Source organism: Notolabrus celidotus, chromosome 10, assembly GCF_009762535.1.
Source record: "Notolabrus celidotus isolate fNotCel1 chromosome 10, fNotCel1.pri, whole genome shotgun sequence".
NCBI classification, from domain to species: Eukaryota; Metazoa; Chordata; class Actinopteri; order Labriformes; family Labridae; genus Notolabrus; species Notolabrus celidotus.
The window spans coordinates 21,348,866-21,359,618 of record NC_048281.1 but is presented as its reverse complement, the minus strand read 5'-3'; the positions used below and the strand labels follow the sequence as shown (position 1 = coordinate 21,359,618).

The 10,753-nt window shown below is 40.4% G+C and overlaps 1 long non-coding RNA gene across 1 annotated transcript; it reads right to left on the bottom strand.

Annotated features, from left to right (window-relative positions):
* Positions 1-407: 407 nt before the first annotated feature.
* Positions 408-9,013, bottom strand: LOC117820688. The gene is made up of 3 exons (XR_004632823.1): positions 8,939-9,013; positions 2,100-2,141; positions 408-558 (listed from the first exon to the last, which is right to left on the bottom strand). It is a non-coding gene; the product is annotated as an uncharacterized LOC117820688 (long non-coding RNA).
* Between the last annotated feature and the right edge of the window lie 1,740 nt (positions 9,014-10,753).

Below are 10,753 nucleotides of genomic sequence, written 5' to 3'. Positions count from 1 at the left end.
TGTATTTGAGTTGTGCTGAGTGTGTCGTGCTGAGCTGGAGGGCTAGGAATCATCTCACATCCGTCATGGAGGCTGGTTGCAGGGTCAAACTCAGTACTGTGGCGAATGGCCCTGTTATCACACAGCTTTACATTCGCTGCGCTGCCTTTACTCAAAGGCAGCAAAACAGGGCTGGAAGACAACCAAAAATAGAGATGCCCAATTAGAACTGCTCCCAGAGCTTTGATGGAATTAGCAGTGAAAGGGGGCTTGCATAACCCACCCTCCCTGAAAACGACAAAATGTGCAGACAGCATATGCAGTGCTTGTCCTATTTACTGGAAATGAGTGCTGGGTCAATTTTATGGTGCCGGGAAAAAAATTACATAAACAAACTGTGCAGAAGGTAACTTCCTTTTAATGTTGTCTCTTTTTTTAAAGCAAATTTCTGCCTACTGTTACATTAAGTTCAGCCCTGTGGGCTTGGAACTGGTGTGTAGTCCACAGATATGCATGTACACATCCTGGTGTGATCCACATCAGCAGCAGCAGTCTGCCTGCAGCCTCAGGCTGTACAGCCTCACCGCAGAAGGGAGAAGCTTACAGTTATTTCATCAGGCCACATATATATATAGCACATATTCTTAAGCCTACTAGTGCCAAAACTGTCAGGCACATCTCAAGAAATCACAAGCATATTAAATAAATATCACTTTCTAGAATCAGGCTTATTATCATCAACAATTAATATTGGAATAGCATATTTTAAATATTGAATAATGGCTTCAAATTTTCAAACTTTTGCTAATTAAAAAGAGTATTTTTTAATGTTTAAATCAAAACAAGTATAATTTTAAGCAGAGTCATGTTTTTTAAAAAGAAACCTTAAAACATTCTGAATATATTTAGAAGAAAAAAGCACCTTGACATTTTCTTTACAGCATTGTGTCAGCTACATTTTGTAAAGGCTGTCTGCAGCTTACAACCATGTCTTTGGATTTGTATATTTCCCTTTTGTTTTAGCTTTGTAATTACCCTTTCTTACGTCAGGGAAAGGATCTTCTTTCATGAACTGACCTGCCGTAAACATAGCTTTTCTCTAGTTTAGTACACAAGCAAATGCAAAAATACACACTCTGTTTGGACAGTCTGTCCTCAGGGGTAAGATCACAGCTCAGCTTCTCAGACTTTGTAACAACACATCCCCAATTCAGCTGTACTCTAAAACAACAAAAAGTCTAAATTAGCACTCTGGATACACCAGGACTTTGTTATGTTTATAGAGCACCCTGAAAAATGATGAAATGATTTGTTTCTTGCTGCTATAATGCTGACACAGTGATGAATGAGGATCAGTGCAAGAATAAGCATATTTTATATAATCCCTTATAATTTTTTGCATAACAGAAGGAGCTTGTAAAGGCTGTCATATTTTTTGCTTAATGTCATTACACAGTTCATTTAAAGACACAGCACACACTCTATTAAAGCAGTCTGTCAGCTATTTAGTGTTATTTATTGTTGACGTCTCTGCACATCTACAAATGATTGGGCAACACTCAGCCTTACCAAGACTTCTGCTGGCTGACCAACCCATGGGGCCAATCAGAGGTGACCAGTTATTGATTTATTTTTATTTTTATAATGACTTTTGGATAAAGTACAGGAAGTGCTGTCTTTTCCATCTTTGATTGTGACCATTTTAAAGCTGCTTGTTTTGATAGAGACAAAATATTTTTTTTATGATGAGACAAAATCTCCAAATATCCAGATTCTATATATTGTTGGTATAACCCAAACCCATATATTAGACAGACACACATCAACCTTCATTTTTTTCTCCTAGCCCAACTATCAAAAAAACAATGATGACCCCTCCCCTCTAAACGACTGGTCCATCACTATGACGAACAACATGGACTTTCCAAATTTACCGTCCTATCGGTGTAAAACTCATAACCTACTGCACCACGTGTGTATTTCCACTGTTGAAAGTGGTCCCCAATTAGTTAAAGCAGGAAGGGGTGCTATTTTCCAGAATAAAAGACACATCTTAAATGCAATCTACACAAATCTATGAATGAGTTAAACCATATTTTTAAACAACATATCAGTCTTACCCTCCCTTAACTTTCCAAGGTGCCGAAAAGACTGGGCGGACCCTAGCAGGGGCAAGAAAAACAGAATAATGAGGAACAAGCTTAGCAATTGCAACTGTCTGCAGTTAATGGGTTAAGTAATGGAGCAGCTCTCCTGCACAAACAGACAGGCAGATAGAGAGTGAGAGAGGCAGGGGATTGTTGGAAGCTTACTCCTGCTCTTACTAAGTATGGAGGGGGTCGTCGTCGGGGTGTGGAGCGAGTCGGGGGGTGGAGCGAGTCGGGGGGACGGAGGGCGCCGCCGAGCGTGCCTAATCAGACAGGACAGTTTCTGCTTATTATAGACCCAAGCACGGATAATAAAATCTGAATCAAACTGCCAGCTGAGAGCCGCGAGAGAACCTCCTCCCTCTTCAATTTTTAAACTTATGGAAGCGCTTGACACTGAGGTGGATCAAATAACACCAGTTTGCGTGCAAATACTTACTTAGTGAGGCAGGGCGGCCCAAATCTGCGCAGCCGACACGCAGGTGAGCGGGACTGCAGCTCCAGATAATTACACTCAAGCCCCCACCCCCCCAACGCCGTACTCCCTCCTCTAGCAATCCCACACCCCATCAACACACCAACTGTCACAGTCATCCACTTGAGTGGGCGCAGTTCATTTTTTTCCATCAGTTTTTAACAGGACTGGTGAGTGTGATGACAACTTCATGTTTTGGCTGCCCGTAGCCAGTTGCAATCACGGAAACACCAAAACACCCCAACATACAGAAGAGAGGAGAGAGAGACTGGGACAGCCAAGAAGAGGCTGGCATGTGTGAGAGAGCTGCAGGCCAACCTTTATCTCCCACAAATTCATATGTAGCTGATTTGTATAGCAAAATGCATTTGGGGCAAAGTACAATACTGCCTGGATTATGTTTTTCTGACAGAATGTAGATACTGAATGTATCTACCTTTACTGCCAGAGTTTGTTAAGAAGCTTAATTGTTTGTGCCAAGTCTGGTAAACTTCAGATAGTTCTTAAGGTAAAGTTGAAGTTGGTTTCAGTTGCAACTTCTTGTATGACTAACTTGAATTTGGGTGCTGGAGACAGAAAACTTGAATACCTGTTCAACTATAAATGTCATACCTGCATTTTTGAACTGACATGCATATGCTACACAGGATGCTCAGGTATGGACTGGTACAAATGGTAGATAACATATCAACCAGGTAGTTAGTCAATGTAAACATGGATAATAATGGCAGCCAGGCTGATTGTGGACGATCAAACAAGGTAACCAGCATTAAATGAAAACTGATAATTTAATTTAAATTGAATTGTTGAAGGAGATGTATCAAACATAGACTGTATAAAATATGGACATAGTATATGTGACGTCACCCATCTGTTCCTGAGCGCTGTTTTGAAGCAAATCGACAGTGGCAGCCATATTGGAAATGCGTTTGAGCCTCTTAGCCAACAGCTATGTGTTCCCGTCCGGGAGTCAAGTCAGTCATGTCCTTATTTGGGCAAAAACTCGTAATCTTAATATCTTCTGAAACGTCATGTTAGAAAAAATTCCCCTGTGTGCCGATAGAGAAATTAGCTACGTAGAGCCAAGACGTTTTTAAACCAGGCTGTAAACATGTTTATTAATGCTGCAAAGATCACCTTTTTTTAACTGGTGTGTATGTGGTTTCCGGTGTTTCTGCAACCAGCCTCAAGCTGATTCTCGATGAATTGCAGTTTATAACACTTCCACATGGGCTTCATAGTTTGAGACCAAAGGTTGCCGCTTGGCATCAAATCCAGTCATTATGTTCTCCTTTAATTATTTCGATGTGATTGTCATTACGAATAATACATCATTTTTAGGCATTGGTCGTTATGCCACCTGCTCTTCATATGAATTTTTTTTGTATATTCAACTTTGCTGCCCTTGTGCTTAGTTGAATCTCGACAAAGCAAACAGATGGCCAAACTCTTATGGTGTGACGTGAATAAAGTAATTTGCGTGAATGATTTACATGTAAAGTCAATGTAGAGACGCAAGCAGGCACGAGTAGTGGTCTGGCGGTGCGAACGCGCAAATTGGGCTAAGCGAACGGGACAATTCACTCGAATGATGCAACTCTTTTGCGTGAATAGCGCACATTCGCGCAAACAGCGCAAATTCATTTGTGAGAGTTGAAATATCTGAACTCCAGCGGATCCATCGCGGCATGATAGTCAATCAGCGTGCAGATCCCCCGGTGACGTGTGTTGTGTGACGTATGGACCAGCGGAGATTTCCTCATCTGGAATATATCGGACACTTTGATTCTATCTCTGTGCAGCTTCCCCAAACTCTGTGACTCTACCTGTTTTTATGGCATCGGGAATAAACAGGAGCACACTGTGAGGACAGAGAGTGAGGAGGATTATGTGCTGAGTTGTGAAAAACTTCATCTGTCACTTGAATCCTGCTATGGGTTGTAGTAGTAAGTTAGCTCTGCCCCTCTACCATAAGCGGCTTCCCTGTTCAATGTCTGCGAGCTCAACCTTGTTTGATGACAACAGACCACTGTGGCATGGGAACCCCCCGTCTCGCGTATATTTGTGTCTTGAGCACTGGTTTACACGTGAATTTGACACGTGAATTGAGAGAGACATTCGCGCGAATAGAGTGAGTCATTCGCGCTAATAGAGCAAATAAAAACAAAACATTCTTGGGTCTGTATTTGCGCGAATAGCGGGATCATTCGCGTCTGGTGTGAATGCACCATTAGAAAGAGTTCCTTCCTTCATATTATGTACAGAACTTGATTTCTGATGTGGAGACTGTGAATCTCTTAAGCAGCTTTGGACACTCCTTGTAAGCTACTAGAAGCTAATTACTAAGCTCGCAGAGCTAACGTTTCTCTAGTACAAGGTCAACATCAAGGTTCACAAGATTTGTAAATCTGTAAAAGCAGCAAAACTCCATTCACTGGTTTGTATGACCTTTTTGCAAATTCAGGGAAAAATCTACCAATACGTGTGCATCTTTAAGAGGGTAAATAATTCCGATTGGTGAATCTTTACGCAGGCGCTTTGTCCACAAAGGTTTCAAAGATCAACACAAATGAAAGTTCCTCACAAGAGCTTCATGTAATTGATAAGTCAAGAAAAGAAGTTACTCTATGCTTTCTCATAGCAGTGATGCAAAACATCTGGTTACGCCGGACTTCCACCAGATGTTTAGTCCCGTCTAGTTAACCACAGAATAAAAATATCTGCCTCTTCTCCTCATTAATGTTGTTTTTACCGGCCTCTGAAAACCTCTGACCTGTTGACTCTGCTCATCATGACAGTTTGTTGAAGTTGAGTGAAATACGATCTAGAAAAAACAAAGAGTGTTTTATTCTGAAAATAACTGGATGATATAATTTTGTTTCAGTGCCTGACTTCCTATCCTGCTCGATCTGCTCCATAGACATATGAAGAGTAGACGCCTCATTGGCTGCTGGGGCTCAAGAAATACGGCCGCCATCTTGGTCAGGTAATCCTACCCATGATCCTACCTGTAAACATGTACTGAAGCAGCAGAGACTTCAAGATGCCAGAGCACTGTGTGGAAAATATCTATCATACATCACATATATCACATATCAAAAATATTCTATTACTGTTCAGCCTACTATGAATATTAAAATACGCTGAACCATGTGTCCTGTACCATACCTACATGTATGACATTTGCAGAAAAAAAAACATGCATGAAAATCAGTTTAGTATTCAGCGAGTTATGATTGATTAAATGCACTGACACTTAATTGCGCCTGCCACAGATTACACTGAGTGGAGCGGGTGGCCGGACCAAGATGGCGGCCCCACAGCTCGTCAGCGCCAATAGGTAGTAGCGTTCGATGCAGTGTCTACTCTTTATATGTCTATGGATCTGCTCTGTACTGATGCGTCATGCTCCAGCATCCGGCAAGAAGACAAGTAGAAGTCTTGCCTATCTGCTACCAAATATATCATTGAATGTATTGAGTATTGTCAATTGAATATTGAGCTCTATTTTCAGTGCATATCATTTTCCACTCTGACACCACCAAGTCTTCAAACACATAACCCTTATTAGTGTTGATTTAATTGAAAGTCAGAGTAGCAACTCAAAATTGTGATCATGCATGGTAACTTCCCATTCCCATGATTACAAAATTAAAAACATGCAGCTTAAGAAATGAATCAAACTCACTTGATCTGAACCATTCCTTGTAAGTTAAATCACTCGTCCAAAAGCAGTTAACTGAAGAAGGTTCTGCCTTGAATCCCTGCTCTGGTTTAGAACGTGGAGTGTGAGAATAATTATGCATCTACAGCTTTGTAGTGTTCCAACTCGTGATCTAAATGGGTTCAGGTCAGCGGGATGAGGATTTAACCTCCCTAATGAGGACTGGGCAGGGGGTTGGTAAATATTTATTTGCATTCTAAAGCATCCTGAAATGGGGAAAAGTATATCCTGCAAAAATCCAAGTGCTGTAAAAACACATTACATTAAAGCTGCACAGTAGTTATTCTGGAGCAGTGATCTGACAGTTGTTGTAATTCATGGGGTCCAGCTGGTGTCATGAAAAAAACACAACCTCATTTGTGCTCTTTAATTAGTAGCTTGTTTGGCTGAATTAACTGACCATAGCGAACAACTGTTGACATTTTAGCATACAAGATGTCAAAGAGTCACTATTCTTGTCAAACAGCTAATAGAAAGAACATTTATCGTCAACTTCAGCCGTCCTAGAGGCATTTGGATTAACTTTTACATAATCACAATTTTCACAGTTTATTTTACACAGCTTCAGGCCACACAGCTAGCTAAGCACAGCTAATTAGCAGTCTTAGCTGTAATAATGCACTGCTAATGTATCATCACAACTGAATGAAAAAGGGAGCTGTGTATATAGTATATGGACAAGTATAATGAATGTGTGAATGTCATTGGCCAAGGATTATAATACAAGGGAATGACTTAAAGTCCTTGTTCAGGGAATTTTGAGATTTTTTTACAGATGGATTGTATATGTTGGAAAGTGGTTGTTGAAAACGTGAGAAATATGAGACCACCAAACTAATTCATTCTGAAGTTAATCTGATTTTCATCATTTGCTCCTTAACATAACCCTGGTCCATACAGTATAACGGTATACAAGGCAGAGCTTCCATTAGCATCAGTGGCTCGCCCGCGCAATCTCAAATTACTGCACCTGCTACAGCCAGAACATTTTTGCCATGACAGTAAGGTGTAATAAATAACAATAATATCAATACAACTAAGCAGCTATACAACATACTAGAAACTAACTACCATAATTTTAGCATATATTATTTAGCCGGTATAGTTCTGTCTGGCGTGCCCAACCTTTATGAACCAAGGTCTACTTTCAAAGTTAGCTGTCTGTTGATATCTACCAATCCAATTTGAGCATTACCAACACAGACATAAATGCACATGTGCGAGCAGTGTATAAAAGGCTTTTTTCTTAATGCGGTGTTTGTTCAAGTGCTAACTCCCATGCATCATTGCCCCTTAACAGGCTTTCATAATTGCTGTCCGTCAACACCCACCAGCTGCATTTCAGAATGATTTTCCTGCCCCACTGATGAGCAACTCCTCAGACGGACTGGACACAGATCCGGTGGAATTTAGCCGTTACACCTGTTAATCGACAAATAGCTAAGTAGAGGTTAAGTGGCAACCTCCGGTCTAAAAATATGAGCCCAATGCGGAAGTGCTAAAAACTGCAGTTCATCGAGGATCTGCTTGAGGGTGGCTCCGGAAGTACCGTAAACCACATACACACCAATTCAAAAAGCAGATCTTTACAGCAGAAATAAACATGTTTACAGCCTGGTACAAAAGACGAGTGTAGTCGGGATAGCTCATTTCTCGATCGGCACACACTGTCCGGGGGTGATTTTTTTTCTAACGCAGCAATTTCAAAGATATTGAAATTACGAGTCCTCCAATGAGAGGCACAGCTGACTGCGGGAACACTGTAGCTGTTGGCTAGGAGGCTCAAACTCCGCCTCTTTACGTCACAATCACTCGACGGAAGCAATATGGCTGCCGCCGACGATTGGCCTCAAAACAGCTCTTCAGAAACAGATGGCTGACGTCACGGATCATACGTCCATATTTTATACAATTTATGGTAGAGGTATGTAAAATATGACCTAGCATTCCGACATGGTAATAATTACTCTCTTTGTAAAATAACTATGTGAAGTCTATGGTGAAATTGTTAGCTACAACTGATTGATGAAATGTATTGCATAGAACATATTGCTGACACAGCATAGCTGGTAAAACTCTGCTTCTCATCCTCTAAATGATCTGTGAAATGATACACCATGGCAGGCGGTTTTCTACGGAAGACTTTACACCTACTCAGAGCTAGTTGTAAAATATATGTCGCAACTTATGCCTGCTTTGGAACTATTTCAGCTTTTGCAATACCTAAAATATCAGTAGAGAGTAAACTCCATCTTAAGTTAGAAGTTACATTCAAAATAGGCTATGTTTGAACTTGTGCATGGCTGGTGCAACGCACTGCAGCTTAGTTCAGACATTTGATGAGCTGAATTTTTAATGCTGGACAGAGAAATTACAATTTGCCTCATAAACAGTCCTTTGCCTTTAAAATGACTTATAAAGCTTTAAGATAATGTGTAGCTTTAAGGTAATGTTATATTTACATGCAAGAAATATTTATTTAAGGAGCACAAAGTTGTCCCTCGTTAGCTTGCATTATCAATTTGTGTGCACAAATAAGTTTCCCTCTCCTTGACAGCCAGCTGTCTCCACAGTATTCAAACACTCTGAATTTGACAATCAACCTTTGCCTACCTGACAGTAGGTGTGCCATCTGTGTTTACAGCCCCCATCTGGAGTGCTTAGTCAGAGCCAAACCATATGTTTGGCTGTGCTCCGTTCTTTTTTTTTTTAATATGGGTCCACAGACTTCATCTCTGTGCCATAAATCCAACTGCTTGTCTTCTAGTGGAGCTCTGATGCCTGTAGGCATTGCCAAGAAACATAAACTTTATTTATTCAGGAAAATTTCACAGGGAGACGGACTCTCTTTGCAGGAATGTTCTGTTCACACTGACGCAGCACATTAAAAGCAGGTAAGGTTTTCCTACTCCACTGAAGACCAGTTAATGATTCCACAGGGAAAGTTACTCATTAAAATTGTGAATTTAGAACATAACAATTAAAGCAAAGAAAAACAACACACAATTTGGAGCATGAATTGTCAGAAATCATTTCCCTCATCATTCACACATGAGCACAAAGGCAGGGACTGTTTTTTCGATGGATGCAAGGGAATTGAAATCGAAGCCAAATAATTTTTTTTGAAAATAAGTTTATTGCAAATTCAGATAATGCCTTATCATCTCTTATCTATCTTACCTCAAAAGTTTTCAGTTAATGATGACATCGGTGAGCATGATGCAAGCCAGGTCTTATCTTTTGCTGCAGTTAGAACTCAGAGGTTTGTGAAATTCACTTGGGTGTGTTTTGAGAGACAGGATAACTCCCTGTGTGGTATCATAATGTTTATGTTTTATGATAATAATGAATAATAAATACACCCTTGCCCATGGGGAGATCTCTCTTTCTTGTGCCGTGTAAAGGTCAACATCTGTTACATGTCAGTATCTGAGCAACTGGTGGGGACTCAGTGTCTGTCTTGAGAGGCTCTCAGTGGTGGCCCTGCAAACAAACATGGCCTTTTAAGCCAGGTTGCACAGTGTAATTACAAGTCATTCAGTCAACCCCCCTGTGTGTGTTGTGAGGAAAGAGAGCCCTGATTTCAGATTAGTCATTCATTCACCCCAATTTAAAAAATGGTTGACACATGTTTTCCTTACAATAAAAAATGAGAGCAGAAATGAAGTTGATTTCAATCCTAAAATTTGGTTTACTGTAAAATGGACACAGTAGAAGTCACATCGTAATGATGGCATCACATCCAAGATGGTTGACAAAGCAACAGAGTCTGATGCCATAGTGACAGATTTTGTCTCTTCATCAATGCTTTGTGTTAGTGGACGTATACAGTATAATGGAATGAGTGGAAAAGAACAGACTGGGGACAGAAATTAGTATGAAATAGCATTATGACTTGCATAAAGGAGTAAGTGTTATCATCCAGCCGTCTTGCTCATGGTGAATTTTCCTGAATGTTACCTGCTGCATGCTCACATTGGCTCACCCGGCTCCGTGCAGAAATGTTACTGGAAGGCTGGCTGGTAAGAGTCTGTATAAAGTTGAATGTTTGTGTACACACATGCAGCTCACCCCAAAAGTTTTACAAATATATTTAAGAGCTTGTGCATGAGTAAAAAAGCCATAATATTTTGGGCATCAGTTGACATTCATGCATTTAATTTACCACTGTTGGTTTCTGATCAGATGAAATAAGATAACACTTTATTGATCCATGGAGGGAAATTCAGTTGTTGCAGCAACAGAGGGAAGGTAGCAAGTAGTAGTACAAGCATCATACAAACATCTAAAACCAGCAGTAGTAAATTTGATCCAGTTAAAATAAACAAATAAATAAACATGTTAAATTAGAGCTGTATAGAGGTGTTGATGTAACACAGTAACTGGAGTCCAGATGGTGTAATAAAAAGCATCCTCATTTGTGCTCTC